At 39.6% G+C, this 16,421-nt stretch overlaps 1 long non-coding RNA gene across 4 annotated transcripts in view; it reads left to right on the forward strand.

Annotated features, from left to right (window-relative positions):
• Positions 1-16,421, forward strand: part of LOC135327813 (uncharacterized) — a 97,365-nt gene that overhangs the window by 7,836 nt on the left and 73,108 nt on the right. For 3 of the 4 annotated variants that reach the window (XR_010388194.1, XR_010388198.1, XR_010388196.1), the window contains one exon: positions 2,383-2,468. This is a non-coding gene — a long non-coding RNA (uncharacterized LOC135327813). Of the gene's footprint in view, positions 1-2,382; positions 2,469-8,585; positions 8,730-16,421 lie in introns of those variants that run through there. The other variant, XR_010388195.1, reaches the window with a different exon arrangement.

The raw sequence follows: 16,421 nt of genomic DNA on the forward strand, positions 1-16,421 counted from the left end.
TCCTCCGACCTCACTGCTGAGACCACTAACTTTCTGGTGTTGTCCATAGCCACTTGCCTATTGCTTATTGCAGACCATGTATTTGTTTCAGATCAGTCAATAATATGAAAGTGAATAAATTTTCACAAAGCTAGATTTAAAATGTTAACATCCAGAGAGGTGCTAAATAGCCAGTTACTAATCCTTTATCTTCAAGCTCCCCTTTTATCTTCATTCTATTCTAACGTGCTTTGAGAGTTACTATGAGCACTATATGAATTCAGTATCATTTTTTGCCCCAGGATTACTAGCTGTATCTACAATTTTACCCAAGAAACTAATGCTGTTACATTTCACACAGACTACCATGTTGCTCTCTAATGGTTCATGATTAGTTTGACTAAGATATGAACCAGTATCTAATAACTATCATGAACCTTTCAAACATTGAAAGTTTTCTGTCCTTAACCAGTCAATGATTTTCTTGTTAAGAAAATGTAAGTAAGTTCTTTAAGGTTTCTTTTTAAATGTAAATAAATTATAAAACTTTTTGTCCTTTCAGATGTTACGGCTATTCATGAATGGTTTGAATTAGTGAACACATTATCCCTCAAAAAGGAAGAATTACACTTTAGTTATCAACACAGATTTAAAAATAATTGGGACTAAAGTGTCCTTCTTATTTAGTACCTCTGGGGATACATCTGTAGCTTGACCTCACCATGTCTTTTTCTATATTGAGCTAGTTTTGATGTTTTAATAGGCACAATATTACAACTTCACACTGTGACATAATATTATGCCTTCAAATACGTACACATAGGCAACACAAGGGAATGTTTGTTATCTTCCCCATGTAAGAACAAGTGCAATATAAGATAAAAATGGAAAAAAAATGCTTAAGTAGTAAAATATGTTTCCTTCATCCTGGTTTTCCTGATGAGGTTAAAGGAAAAATACACAAGTTGTTTGTTTATTAGGTTTCCAAGCTGCCAATATGTACGGTAGAGAGAGAGAGCGAAAAAAAAATCAAACTTCTGACAGGTGCAGACAGAGAGAGCTCTGAGGCAAACTCTGATTCTCCAGGGTGTTTAAAAAATTTTCCTTTTGCCAGACCCCAAAATAAATGTCATTCGCTGTGTCCAAGAAAATAAACAGTTCTGTTGACTTGCCAACTCTCAGGGCTTGTCTTGGAGTTTTATGAGATACATGTAGCTGAAATTCAGATTTTTTTTTTTTATCATAGATACTGGACTGAAATGATACAATAGTGGGAGAAGCATAATGTTGCATTTTGGAAAACAAATACTTTTGACTTATGGGAGTGGATTAACATGAACTATTCCAGTCACGCTTGAACAAACATGTCTCGTTTTTTGTTTTGTCCCCTGTCCTCTCACATGGTACTATTTCCTGTCTTCCAGTCCCTCCCTAGCTATTCCTTGCTTTCAAATAACTGCCATTAAAAATTCCAGTCCAGACAAAACTATCTAAAAATGGGGAAAATATTATAAGGAATGGAGTCATGTGAATGTTGGGGGGAGATGGGTGGAGGAGAAGTGAATCTGACAGTTACCTACATGAGAAATAGCCATAACACTGCCATGATGTATGTCCTGGTCATCTACGGCTTAGCTGTACCCCTATGAGGAGCCCTAGGTTTGGTTATGGTGGGTTGCATAGTCTTTGACAACATGTTCTCTAGCGGTAGCTAGTGCTGTGAAGGGACGTTCTGCTTCATTTTGGAGCAGTAGTAGTGTCTCAGCTACAGTTTGGTGGAGCCTATTCTGCTCCTGTTGTCTGACCCTGCACATACAGTATGGCTCAGGGACCTTCCAGATGGCCACCCTCATCCCATTTGCCTCAACTGCCATCCTAGTAAGACCATATTTGTACCCATTGTGTTTGAAAGCTCAGTTTTAAGGCGGTAATCCTGGTTCTATCACAAAGTCTCATAAATTAAATTGAAATCAGTCACATTTATGGCTGGTTGTTAAAAAGCTGTAAGTGTTATGAATTTATGACACTGTGCTCATATTCAGCTGTTCACTGCTTCTGCTTCTAGGTCTTTTCTCCTATGTGGGATAAAATTTATATTTGTGGGTGAGATCATTATAAATCTTTTATGTACCACAAGTGCAATTTTAAATGTTTGCAGGCATGGAGAACTGTGCCCATGAGATATCAACTATATTTCATGGGTTATTGCTTCATAGAACTGACAAAAATGAGCTTTGCAACCAGTATACACTCACACATACTTCTTAAGTTTACACATTTGACCTTTAAAAGCTGGTAGACAGTATGAAATGCATGACTTCTTAGGAAATAAAATACTACATGGTTTGTATTTTACTTGGATGTCAGTTCCCTGTGTTCATATTTTTATTTTTTTTTCTTCAGTAAAACATGTTCTCAGAAGATGTGCCCATACCAGTTCTTGAAGGCTTCTTGCTGAGTTCAGTTCAACCTGGACAAGTTCCTCTGCAGTGAGTATAGTGTACATACACCCTCTGTACGTATTAGTGATGAAACCCAGGCCAGCAATGAATAGACATCGTGTAAGTGTGTTGGTGAGATCTGAAGCCTTCACACTGAGCTTTCCTATCACAAATATTGGAGATGATGTATGCAAATTTTGAAAGAGATACAGAAGAATATTTTCAAAAAAAGTTTTTGTTTTTTTTTTCTCATGTGATAAAAAGATGGTACTAGAACTGGGTGACCTGTTAATAGAAGATAAGGTATACAGAGCTAGGTTGTAGGTGTGGCCTTAAATGAACACTTGGAAGAAGAATGATTTAATGGAAAGCACACTGGGCTGGAAGCTGTGAAGCCTGAGGTTTCCCACCATTGCAACTTGCCTACTGGGTCAGTTCACCTCTCTGTGACTGACATAGACATGGATTTAGCAGGCGAGGAGATGCTGAAGGGATTTCTTTCCTCTCTCTGTTTGCCTGATTGCCACTTTCCTGCCACACACTACATGGATACAGGTTCTCTTCTGCTACATCTGTGCAGTGTTGGGGTCATGTCTCCATGACATGGTACATCAGCTCCATCTTGTTATTCATCTCACCTGCCCATTTCAGACAAGAAAGTCTTGTATGCTTACTGCTTTTGGTATCCAGTGGAAGTGTAAACAGCAATAATACTTTGCTTAGGTCCTTGTGCTGCCAAAGCTCTGAAGTTTCTTCTTGTTTCATTTATGAATTTCAGTTATATTATATTGGATATTTGGTAATTTCCATGTTACTTTCCTCTGTTTAACATTTTATGCAATCTGTTTACCATTTGTGAACCTTTTCATGCAAGGCTCTACATGTCAGCTGCTTTTGTATGTGAATGATTAAGTAGGGCACATATTGTTGTTTCTGTCCCCTGATTTGGGTAACTGAAATTTTTGATGAGGAGAAGAGATTTCAAGATGGCAGTGAGAATGTTACCTCCAACAACATTAGCACAAATGTGCTTGTAAATGTTTCAATGCACATGTGCTTCCTTTGAACGTTTTAGCAGCATAACTATTGAATATTCACAAAGCACAAAATCATTTCATTCATGCTTTCTATTTTAACAAATAGGCACAATCCTCTTTTATGCAACATTCATCCAACTTCATAGTATGCATCAAAATATATTCGGATTGTTTATGATTGATGTGGTCATCCTCTTATGATTCCTCTGGGCTAGATAGAAATAGAAATGTAGGGCAGGAGTCTCCATTGCTGTGCAGCTGCTTTTCACTGCACCGTCAGCATAAAAGAACTCTAAAGCTGGATGATCTGGCTCAGCATAAATGTAATTCTGCAATGATGAGCTGCTGTGGGGCGCTTACATTTCTCTTCCTTCATCTTGTTGGGATAACATCAAAAGGATGTATGGCTGAAGGAAGAAGGGAATGGGGAAGACAACATAGTTTCCCAGTCATACTCCTTCATGCTGACCATTGGTTGTGATGTTAGTTGACAGTGTCTTATGTCTAAGCACTAACTGGAACAGCTCTTGAGCATTTCTGATATAATAGAAGGCAAATGGCCCATTGACAGACCAGCAGCAGGTTTAATGGGGGTTCAGATACAGCCAGTCAGTCACATTTAGACACTTTAGGTCCATAGGGCTGTATTCTAAAACGTATATAGGTGTCTGAAGGTTCATATAGGCACCCAATGCAATTTTTCAAAAGGGTTTTGACTGAAGACACAGATTTCTGAAAAACAACAAGGTTTAAGCAATTTATTCAACTATACCTGATTTTTGGGAGTGACTTAGGAACCTAATTTGCACTTTTTAGTGAAGCTTTAATTCTTAGTTTTTCATTGTTCAAAATGGCACTTACCTGAGGGATTTAGACTGCTAAGGACCTTAGGTGCTTCTGAAAATGTTGACCTCCAAAGCGAAGGCCTCTTTGTATCTGTTTGTAGCTTTGATCTGTGCTGTCCGCAAATGTCAAGATCCCAGGATCTGTTTGCTTTCTATTTTGTGAACGGTTACATGTAAAAGGGATATAAATACTGGATTGGTTTCTAGAGGGAAGCTCAGCAAGAATGGAGGAAAGAAGCAATGTTGCAGCACACACTTCAGCAGAAGAAATCTGTCTGATTTTATTGGATGTATCTTTCAGTAACTTTAATGTGTCTAAAGGAAATGGATATTGCAAGAATTTTTTGTGCTTCCTGACTCTGAATATTTTGCATTAATTAGTTTTGTCTCTTTATAGTTCTCTTGGTCGGTAGAACCGGAATCCTTAACTAAAAAGTAATTAAGCCTTTAATGTGACTGTGAAGATTCATGCAAACACACAGACAAGCATTGCTTTCCTTAATCAGAGTAACCTCAGTTACTTATTCTTTTTTATATAGTCTTTTAATCCATCTAATGTTCTCCAAGGCAAGCTCTCTAGTGTTTGTGTACCCAGGGAATTGTGCAAAGCAGACTGAGTTTGCTGCAGCTTTTATTCACTTCTGAAAAAAAAAAATCACAATCCATTTAATCTGACAAATGAAACCTTTGATTACATGTTACCTGCACAATACTGCTTTCTCTTGTTAAGGCAGAGAAGGAAATAGATGCAGAAATGTGTCTGCTATATTTCCAAGTTAGCAATCTGCTGAAGGAAACCATGATCCTGACAGGTGCAAGTACTGGGCTCTCGGGCTTATGGAGTCTCCTGAGCCTCTGAAAGGTTTCTCACCTCACTGATCCAAAATAAACTTCAGTGCTTAGGAAAAATCAAAACAAGCAAAATGTTTTATGTAGCACAGTATGATACAGAAGCAAAGAACAGGAGGAGAGAGAGGAAAAAAACGGTTATTTCTACATTTTGGCCATGAATTGCAATTTCTCCATAACTCATCTTTTGGAGTTGGCCTTTCCTGGGATGTCTCCAGTACTGGATGCAGCAATAGAAGTGTTATTGTTTAGCTATATCACTAGTAGTTACTTAAAATAGCTATTTTTCTCTCTAATACATAATTTAACAGTTTGCATAAAGAGTATTGTGGAGACTAACCACCTTTCATTGTCTTTAGTTTAAGGACAGCTGCAGATTTGGGTTCTTGACCAGTTCTTGAGATTTTTTCCACTATACGTCTCATACAGTTTTAAAAAATGTCAGGAAGAAATATACTGTGAAATGGAGAGATATATCATGCATACAGTTATATCAGCTGAGGTGCAGCCTATCTGGCTGGAAGGCAAATCATTCTGTACATATCTCTCATCTTCAGGTGCTAGGAATAGCAGTGTTTGAGTGCTTTTAGCTACCAGTGGAGTAAAAAAAGGTTTTTTTTAAAAAGCACCATTTCCCTATTTACCTTTAAAGTACAATCTCTGATCACCATCTTCTGCCTAAAATAAGTGCCTTCAGCACAATCCTCAGCCTCAGCCATCAGGTTTCAGCTGCGGTTCCACAAAGATGTAAATAAGAGCTGGTAGAGTCCCTGTATTTGCCGAGGTTTCTTTTCTTTCGGTCCAGGCACTGTAAAATAGTAATAATAGAAGCAGTCTCTTTGTCTGGAAGGGGTTCTGGGATGTCAGCTGAGCCCTGGGTGTGCCTCTAAAATTAACTGTGGGACAGATATATAAACACTTATGCCATATATATACAGGTATATGTGATAAACTAGAGCAATCTTTATGTGACTATTTCAGGAGGAAATATGACTGTTTCAGAGGCAAAACCAATGAGGATCATGCAAGAAAGGAATATAACAGAGCATCTTTCCATCCCAGATAGACTAAATTATTGCTGAACGCGGAGGTTAATGTTCACTCTGAATTGGGGCCTGCACAGCTGGGAATCTTAGTGCTGTTTGATCTGCCCTTTCAAGCTCTGATGATCCCACTAAATTGCATTTAATGGACATAGGGCTGAAGTACAAAAAATGAGAGGGCTTGTTATAAAACAATAGAGACAACTTAGCTCACATGCACACCTGTTCTTTGTACTTCATGAAAGACTTTGTCCTGCAGTGGGGGAAATATTTTCCGAAGCACTCTTTTGGCATTGTTTGCCTGAGTTGCAGAAGCGCGGCTGCCGTTTTCCAGCAGTCGGGTTTGCGCTTGCTGCAGTGGAGGATGAATGTTATAAGAGAGTCATTTGTACTTGACTAGTCACATCAGAACAGGATGTTGCACACCTGCACACTCCATTGAGAGGAAGAAAAACTATTCTGAATAATTATTAGCCAGATATATTTGAGTTAAATCAACAGATTTCACCGTTGCAGGCTACTGAGGGCTCACACAGTTGCAGTAACTTCACAGAAACACCCTCTCCCCTTCCCTTGTCTTTAAAGATGACACTCAAAATTTGACCCAGCTGAAAAATGGGGATTTTATGTTGATGCTGGTTTTGGCAGTTTTCTGAAAAAGTCATGGGGAGGAGCAAACTGAAAAATATATCTTTTTATTTCATTGAAAATTTTTTACTAGCTCTAATTTCCTGTTGGTTTCAAATGAGTATGAGAAATATTTCCTTTTTTCCTGAAATGATTGAATGTGATTTCCATCTTTTCAACTTTAGATTTATATATCTATTAATCTGTTCCTTACTAATCTAATCTGTGTGCCCAAGATTGCTCATGCGATCCAGTTGCTGGGCCTGGTCTTCTTTAAATTCTGGTAATAAAAGCAGTCCTTGACAAACCACTATAATCCTAAAATCAATATGGTGCTCTATAAATCTGGAAAGGAAGAAGGCATTTAGTTGCCAGAAAAAAAATGGTCAGCATCTGACTCAACTATATTGAGTCAGAATATAGAAATAAAATGGGTTACATATAAATTTTCTCCTCCTTTTTATGTATAATTTAGATAATGTTATTTAGTCTGAAAATAACTGTCTGAAAACTATGCCCATAAACTATATGTCTATTTTCTCGGTATACAAAAAACATGCAAGATGTGCAGTGGCAGTATAGACCTCTTCATACTGATATGCTGATCGCTTTCAATCCCACCCTCAAATGTTTACCTAAAAGGGGAGCTGCAAGGCTGATTTTCTGTGAGATCCACACTCCTCCCTATGACTCATCTATTGATTTCACTAAGATTATGAATGGAATTGTGGAGAACTGTTTAAAAGATGTGTCCTATGGTAACTTGCTTGGTATTGCAGACAGTTCAGGAAAATTATTGAGACTGGCTATCAAAAAGGCCTTTTTTTCTCTGGTATTGTTGCCATGTGATAACAATAATTTTGGGAGACTTGAGGAATGCTGGCAGTCTCTGTTGCTAGGAAATGTGTGATAGCGTTGCATAAAGACTACTACAGAACAGGTCTATACTTATATATTTTAAGCCCACAACGGGCCGTTATGATCATTACTTTTGAGTTTTTGCACATCTTCCCTCCCTTCCTGACTTCTCCTCCTAAATTTACCTGAATTAGTTCCTACTTCACATCTATGAGTTGTGCGTGAGTTAGGATACCAGATAGGTGCCTGCGGCCTGAGAAACCTGTGGGTTGACTATAACGAGACTCTCTCTACTGGCCCATCTGAGATTGGAGTTTTGCAGCTACTATTCAGAGTGAGTCATCTGACTACTGGAGATGGCCAAGAGCAGAATGGTTTCCATTAGGGTCCATTGGCTGTATGGAAACATGAGAATAAAGAAGAGTGCTACTGAACTTTGAATTGCAGGTCCTTACCACTCCGGAGGAGCTCCAAGGTCTTTCTCTCTCTGCTTCAAGAAAAAAGAACATTGCCCTAAGTGGTGGAATGTTTCTTCTGGGAAACTGATAGGAACTGTGGTTAGAAAATAGCCAACAAAGGTGAAATGAGAATACAGAATTGTAGGGTAAGAGCAATTAGCTCAGCTACCGTAGGGAGGAAATTTAATTAGATGATTCAGGGAAAAGCAATTTAGGTTGTTTCTTTTTTTTTTTTTTCTTTTCTTTTTTTTTTAAATCAATGTATTAACCCTGGATTAGTAAGCGGGAAGAGCAAGAATGCACAGGAAAGGATGTCTGTAACAGGCAAGTGTGTCATTCTCTCTGGTGGCTGATTTTGAGGCAGACTGAAGCTGGCAAGCTGACAAAATTGGAAGGAGAAGGCTAATTTAAAAAAGAGATAGTGCTGTTATTTTTGATTGTATTCCAGATGTCCGCAGATCATGGATTTAGTCTGGCCTATCTAACTTTGAAATCTGGATTGAGATCCAAATCGCTGCTGAATTTATGCTTTACTGAAGGAAAGAGATTAATCCAGACCACTGATCACTTCAGAGTATTTGCTGCAGAGAAAGTCCAGGTGTGTTTACTTTATTCTTTTGCCTATTAATCTTTACCTAATTTTTCCAAATAATCTACTCTTAAAGGTGGTCAGCTATCATGATTATAAGAACAATAAGATAGTGTAGATTGATGTTTTCTGAATACTTGTCTGCAAGACAGCCTGTTGGGTTCATAGTTGTCCCCAGATCCCTGTAAGCAATTGAGAGTTTTCTACTGAAAGTTTTCTGACAAATGTGTGGAGCGGTCTGAGAGAAATGTGGACTGTCGACAGTGGGCCATTGGGCCAAAAGCTTTGGAAAACATTTCATCTTATTTTTTTTCTCACTAGGAAAGCTCTTTGAGCTGCCATTTTTGTTTTCGTTGTTGCATCTAGTAACGTAATATGAAAATGGCCTCAAAAGCTTCTGAAGCGAGAAATGGTAGAGTTGACTTTGTGGAGCTATGTGTTTTGTCTTAAGAATCTTCTCATCTCATTTCATATAATGAATGTTTCAGGATGGAGTTCCCTCCAAATTAGAACAGGAAGCCTGTGCAATGGCTGTAGTGGGGTTGGCCTGAGAGCTTGCACTGAGTCCAGAGCAGTGGCACCTCTGGAAGGTGCCTTCACAGAAAGGACTGGGAATTACAGAAAGCTAGAAGTCTGTAATGAACTGCTACAACTTGTGCTTTCTATTCTATAATAGTAGAATAATAAGCAAAAATACAATTACAACAAATGCATGTAACTTCATGTAAACAGTCTGAGTTAGTATAATGATGGTAGTTATGGGGAGTCCACTGTTAATATTATCTAATTATGAAGAATGTGGAAGTACTAATCTGGGTACTGAGTCCAAGGTACTGTACAATAATTTTAATAAAAGAGGAGGCGTGGGCTGCTCATTGGGGAACAGGGTGGTCTTGGTGTTATGCACATCCCTGCGTAGATTTAACGTGTGACTTTCACTAGCCATTGAGGTCAACATTTTTAAACACAGATAAAGTGCTTACGTCCATGTTTTACCATTTAATAGAAGTGGCTTGATTTTCAGAGGTTCTGAGTCTCCCCTACCTCCTAATTTCAGTGCAAATCATGATTACTTGCAACTGAGGTGAATTTGGCAGCTGGGACTGTAATTACCCTTCATCCTACCCACTCAGTGCAATTGATGTGAGTGGTGTTCTGGGTGTTTATTGAACAGAATTTCACTCTTGGCTGAGCTCTTGTGCCTGATGTTTTCAAAGGCACCTATAGGGAATTAATGCCCAAATCCTACTGAAAATCAGTAGGGTCTTGGTGGTTTTTCACCTTGGATTCCTTTGAAAAAGTCAGTCTAGATTTGCTGACTTTGACCATAAAGTTAGACAATGGAAATTGGTCTCACCCCTGCAAGAAATCTTTGTCAGGTCTTACTCAGAGCCCAGAGATGAAATATTTCTCTGCAACTCACAGAGCAGTGATGTCGTATTAATGATGATAACATAACTATGATGTGATTTACTCTTAATCAAGAGAAGAAACAAAGTTTATTAGCCTAACTACAGAAGCCTGTATTATGCTAATGCATTTCCACCAAGCAGTGGGAAGAAAATTTTATTCCATTACCTCTTCCATTTCTACTGTGAAGGAATGAGATTTCATGTTTACCCAGAAGCGGGAAAATCCCTAATCCATAAAGAACTCATCATTTTTTAGGATTGATTTAACATGAAAGGATTGCTGGGGAAGAATTAAAGGCCGGTAGCTCCATCTTTTCATCACCACAGGTCTGGTGTGGTGCATGGTCTGAGTCATCTGATGGTGTAGGGGCTGCTGCTGCGCAGTCAACTTCATGGGAAGAGATGTGGAAACAGGAACAGCTGCTCCCTGCTAATGGTCTATGTGTAGTTTCCTTCTCATTCTTCACCTGAATGGCAGACATCTTTGCCTTCCATGCCATAGGGATCCTTAATTCAAGGATTGAGCTTGATTTGCCCCTAAGGGATCAGCTACCTCAGACTGCTGTGTGGAAGCCTACATAAAAGCTGCTATCACAGGGCAGTTCATGCAGGGTAGCTTGTCACCCAGCTGCCTGTTTATATGCTTGTGCACCATGGTAATGTGAGGTAACCCAAGGTAGCTAACTTTTAAGGAGACAAAGCAATGTCTGGATCTGAAATCTCTTAAAGAAGAAAAAGTTTCTTTGCATTGCTTTAAATATGATAGGTGCCTTTTACAGTGTGAATAGCATTAATATCTATATTTAGTTTAGTATCTACAATAAATCTGATTCTGAAACATAAATCTAAAGAGTGGCTGTTTCTTTTTGTTGGAAGGACTAGCCATGATAGTTCTGTTTCTTTCTTAGGGCATTCTTCAGCTTTCTTTGCAAAACTTTTAGTTTCCTATGAAGGGTTTTGTCTGTGTTTGCATCTATTGCTGGATCTTGTACAAACTTGGAAGTACTTTCACAATATGCCAGCAGTCATTTTCCTTTCAGTTCTGTCCATTTCTAGAAGAAAGAAAGAAAGTTGGCATGCTGTGGGCCTTGAATACAGTATGTTTCCTCTTGTCATATTGTTCCAGCAGTCAGGCAAAGATCACACATTTTTTTCCCCTCAGATGGCTATAAAACATTTTACTTTAGAAGTTTTCAGGTAACTATATGTCACTAAACCAACACACAAGCAGTGTGATTTATCACAAAGAATAGAGCTGCCTCAAAAGTGTTCATGAGTCGGTGAACATTTAGGGCTGGATCTAAAAATGTTGCATGTGAGAAAAAAAAGGAGAGTATTTAATAGAAGCTTCAGGCTTTAATCTCTTTCAGGTTTACAGACATGCTAGCATATGGATTCACATGTGTCTGCCATGTGGTGGAGTTTGTACCTCTCAGAATCCAAAGCAAATAACATTTTAAGCTTTCCTTTTAGGGGAGAAAAGGGACAAAACATTCACATACTAATAGCTGATATAGCTGAAGAGAAAAAAGCTCAGTCTACTTTGTCCATGTAAATAGAGATATCAAAAGCTTCAGCCTGGGCTGTTTAGACCCGTAAGGACTCCCATGCAGCAGTACTGAAGAAGGACAGGTAAGACCAGGTAACTCTTGCATGTGAAAACTCCAGGGAAGGAGATCTGGAACATGAGAGCTGAAGGCTGAAAGGCTGCGGGCTGCTGCATCGTTGCAATCTGCTGTGACAAGGGGAAGACAGGTGTCTGGAATCGCCCATTGCTCCGAACGCGTGGCGCGGCCCAGGCAGGCATGCTGCACCAGCTGGAGAAGGCATCCACGGCCCTGTGCAGAGTTATCCTAAGCATCCTCCCTGAGACTGCGCAGGGCTGAGCTCCGTTAACTTAGGGCAGAGAGTAAATGGCAAATCCTAGTCTGATACGTATATAAATATAGCCGTCAGCTCAGAGCAGGTGGACGCTCTGGCTTTCAGGCGGGACAGGCTTGAAGGGTCTGATTGCAGGATTGGTTGTCCTTTATTAAGAATTTTATTTAGATCTATGTTTTGTAATGCTTTATTATTTAAATATTCCTTGTGTATATTAGAAAAAGAAAATAAACAAAAGACATACTTCAGTGTGTTCTTATAGCATATCAGATATAGAAAATGAGCCTCATTTGATTACTCTCCACTATTCAAAAAATCCCAGGCAGTATATTTGTTCCAAAACAAATTAACCCTTAGGGATCTTTTTTTGATTATAATATCCAGGGTGTTCCTATATATACAGCAGAAGGGTCATTAAAAATAAATCAGGTTCTTCATAATGGAATCATTTCATTAAGTACAAGAGCTAAACAGCATTTGCTAGTTGAAGGACAAAACGTTCTGTCAAACTGGAGATTTAGAACTGTCTAATCAAACGCACAGCGAGACTCCTTTCTCCTCCTTGCTCTCATGGAGACAAAAGCTAGCTAGCTGCCAGGAGGTAGACAGGAGGTATATTTAAAACAACAATAACTTTGGGTGCAATGGTTCGGTGGGTGACCACACCACTAGTCCACTTCAGTTGCATGACAGCTGCCTGTAGCCAGCGACACACTTAAAGGTATAGATAGATGCAGTCTCACGGCTAGACCCTGCAGACAGCCACATTCTTCCAGTCTTGTGCTATAGTCAGCTCACTTTCAGCGGCTTACATTGTAATCAACTACATTCTTATATTAATATGTTATAGCCCTTCCTTCTCCGGGCTGTATGTTGCACTATCAAAGTCACTTGCTCTAGTCAATCAGACGGCCAGAGCCTGGTAGGTGTACGGAGGGGACAGACAGAAGTTTTCACTGTGAGAGAAGCACATATGCTGCAGGCCACTGTAACATTGTAACCTCATGCTATTACCAGACCCCTGTCCTTTAAAGTATAATATGTGATCAGATGGCATAACCATATGCTGGCTTCCATATGTTTTCCCTGAAGTCACTCTGCTATCAAGGACTATGTTGTCAAGTCCCAGAGGCCTTTTCTCCATCCAATAAGCCTGAATATCACACTTGATTTGTTGCTTGTCCCTGAGGTATGGCTCCCTTAGTCACCTATATACTGATGGCTGCGTAGACTTTGCCTAATGAGCAGCTGTGGCCTCTTAAAGTTTCTCAAGACTTCTGTGTTAACCTCCTTCCCCTCTATCCTGTACCCCATTTCCCCAAATTTTGTTTTAATTACAGGACCTGTCAATGAAAGGAGAAAATGGACAATTGCCTTTTCTAGGTAAAAATAAGTGAATGGCCAGAAAGGGGAGGAGCTACAAACTTCACTGGCTTGCAGATTTTAATGAGCCTGTTAGTATGTGGAAATGCCTGACCTCTGAGTGTGCAGAGTGCTGACAAGTGGGTATCATTCATTAGGCTGTCTGGCTTTATATAGCAAGACATGGCCTACAAAAGCTAAGAGTTTTAGAATAAAGCAGTTCTTTTTTTTCCCCACGCAGGTATTTATAAACTTGTGGTGGATTGTCTTTCAGACTGGAAGGGCTTCGGACAGGCTTGTGTCTTCTTCTATGTGTGCATAACAACTTACTCACTCTAATCCCTTCGAGAAGAACTCGCAAAAGCCAAATGTCTATCAGAGACAGCAATTATGATCTCAAGGCATATCAGATATTGTCTGGGATGCTGCTGTCCTGAAACTGGTCTATTATAAGGGCAGCAGGAATATCAGAGAATTGCTGGAAATAATATTGGTCCATTTGTCTGTTTTTAATTCACCTCCCACTTGTGCTGTGAGCTATTATTGTTCTGTCAACCATCACCCTATTTTCATTTATGTTGCACTTAGGTCATCACTTCTTACTTCTTTTGAGATGTCAATAATAGTAATTTGCAGTACCTTGGCCATTCCTTTCTGTGGACAACACTGTGCACCCCAGTGGACTCATTTCGATTATCAGTTTTTCAGGACAAGAATTTTATCTATGTTTTATTCTCCAGTTAGCATCAGGCATACTTTTCATGATTACCATGTAAATAGCAATTACTGAAACTAAAAGGTGACTTAATAGCTCTTTGAGTCAGTAATACACCTGTGGCCTATCATGGACACTATGCTGGAAAAACTGTCTTGTGAATTTGATGACAAGACAAGGCCATCATCAATTACGTTCATTTAAGGCTCCAGTGATATTTCTTATGGGAATGGAGGTGCAGTGCCAGTATTCTGATCAAATTCCAGTGCAAGCAATTGTAATCTGGTTTCCAAAACTCTTCCTGTAGCTTCAATAACATTATTATTCTGTGTCCTTATTATTATTCTGTATCTTTTCTGAAGCTGTTGGTTAAGAACTGTTGTTAAACAATAGATGCCTGTGAATAAAGTCAAGCCTTGAGTAGTGAGTTAGTTTTTAGAGAACCTGCTGATCCATTGGAGTTGAAAGGTGTTATCTAATTGTAAGCTCATTGTCATAAATAAAGTAACTAACTTAGTCAAAGTCTCCCCTTATTTACAGATGATGTAGCTTCACTGAAATTACTGTAGTTGCATGTAGCACAAACAAGAGTAGAATCTGGTTCATTAATTCTAATTCTGTTCTGGCTGGACAAACAGACGATGCGCCCAGACAGAATTGTCATTGCATATAAAAGAAGTGCTTTACATACTTTCAAAGTATCATTAAGACACTTATTTGGGCTGCAGACTAGGAGCATCTCGGAACACAACCCCGATGACATTGCAGCTGTTGCGCTTGGGCATTAAAAAGAGTCTTTCCTTTCATTGTAATCATTTAAAAATTACCAGTCATGTGCGGACTCTAAGAGCCTGACCCTCAACCCATGTGAGTCAGGATGGGAATCAGGACATGTCTTTCCATTGGAGTGTGCATGCTTTGGATCACTGCATGGATTTTGAGCGCCCTGCCACTGACACCAGGTAGTGACTGTCAGTGGGTTCAAATATTTACTGAAATAATCCTAAGTAGTTAGTGTCTGAGGACTGCTCTCATGATAGAAAGCACAGTATAGGTGTGAAAAGGGGCTTTTTGTACACTTCTATTAGTGTAATGTTAGGATTCCTTCTCTTAAGAGAAACGAGACAACTGTTTCACACTGTTTGTTAGCACTGGGACAACTGCCCCCACAGCCTTCCCCTCTGCAAGAGCCGTTTGAATCTGCAGGAATAACGTAAAGGTTAATCTGTGATTCAATAAAATGTATGTGTGTGTGTGTGTGTGTGTTTGTGTGTGTGTGTGTGTGTGTGTGTGTGTGTGTGTGTGCGCGTGCATGTGTGTGTGTGCTGGAGGGGTAACAACTCTCTTCCTGCAAACAGCAATTCTGTATGAGCGTAATCTTATCTTATGTTACTCTCCCAGCAGCATTCCCTTGCGCTGTGCTTGTATCTGTCGTTAAGCATTGACTCCTTCCACAACTTTGTCAGCCCTGTCTTTGTTGGGAGGAGGGAGGGAGGGGAGGTCCCGATCTAACATTGCTCCAACTCAATGTTGCATAACTGCTGAATGTGGCTGAGAGCCGTGCTGTTCCCGGCATCACAGCCCTGACTGCAGTAAAGCCCCAGGAAAGACGCTTCACACTCTGTCTTTATGTGTGGGCTTTTGCTTAAAGGATGTAGTACAGTGCAAAGAAATTCCTAAATTGTCAAAAAGTTGCTTGGGTTTTATGTAATCCTATGCTGTTTCCACTGGATTTTATTGTGCAGGCCTATATAATGAATTAATGCTGTGGAGAAGCATGTTAAAGGAAGGCTATTCATATGTTCATGATGTAGGTTCATGCAGGACTTCACGTCAGATGGCAGAGTGGTAGCAATAGCTCAGTTACAATAGATAATAAATCCTCAGGTTTATGCAGTAGCAAAAGTTTCTGCCTTATGTGCCCCATTGGCACTTGTCATAGAATCATGGGAAAAGTCAGTGTCCTCAGGAGGTCATTCAGTCTGACCTCCGCTTCACCATTTTGTTTGCCATGTACTACAGAAAGCACATTCACAACAGCAGAGTGGATCGGAGGTAGCTTCAGCATCTGTTTGCAGTGGTGAGATTTTGTCTCCCACAGTGACGTTTGGCAGTACGTTTGTGGGCAGTGGGTTAGTTATCCTGCAGGAACTGGTTGTCTTTAAAAGAGCCACACCACGTATCTGGGAATGGTCGAACATCTAGAGGACAGACTGGATATAAATGTATGCACAGAAGCCTACCAGTAATGTGGAAAAGAGACTGGGATTATTCTAGGGACAAGTTCTTCATAATGAAAAGTGATACTTTAAGAAGTGAAAGACA

Source organism: Dromaius novaehollandiae, chromosome 3 (genome assembly GCF_036370855.1).
Source record: "Dromaius novaehollandiae isolate bDroNov1 chromosome 3, bDroNov1.hap1, whole genome shotgun sequence".
NCBI lineage: Eukaryota > Metazoa > Chordata > Aves > Casuariiformes > Dromaiidae > Dromaius > Dromaius novaehollandiae.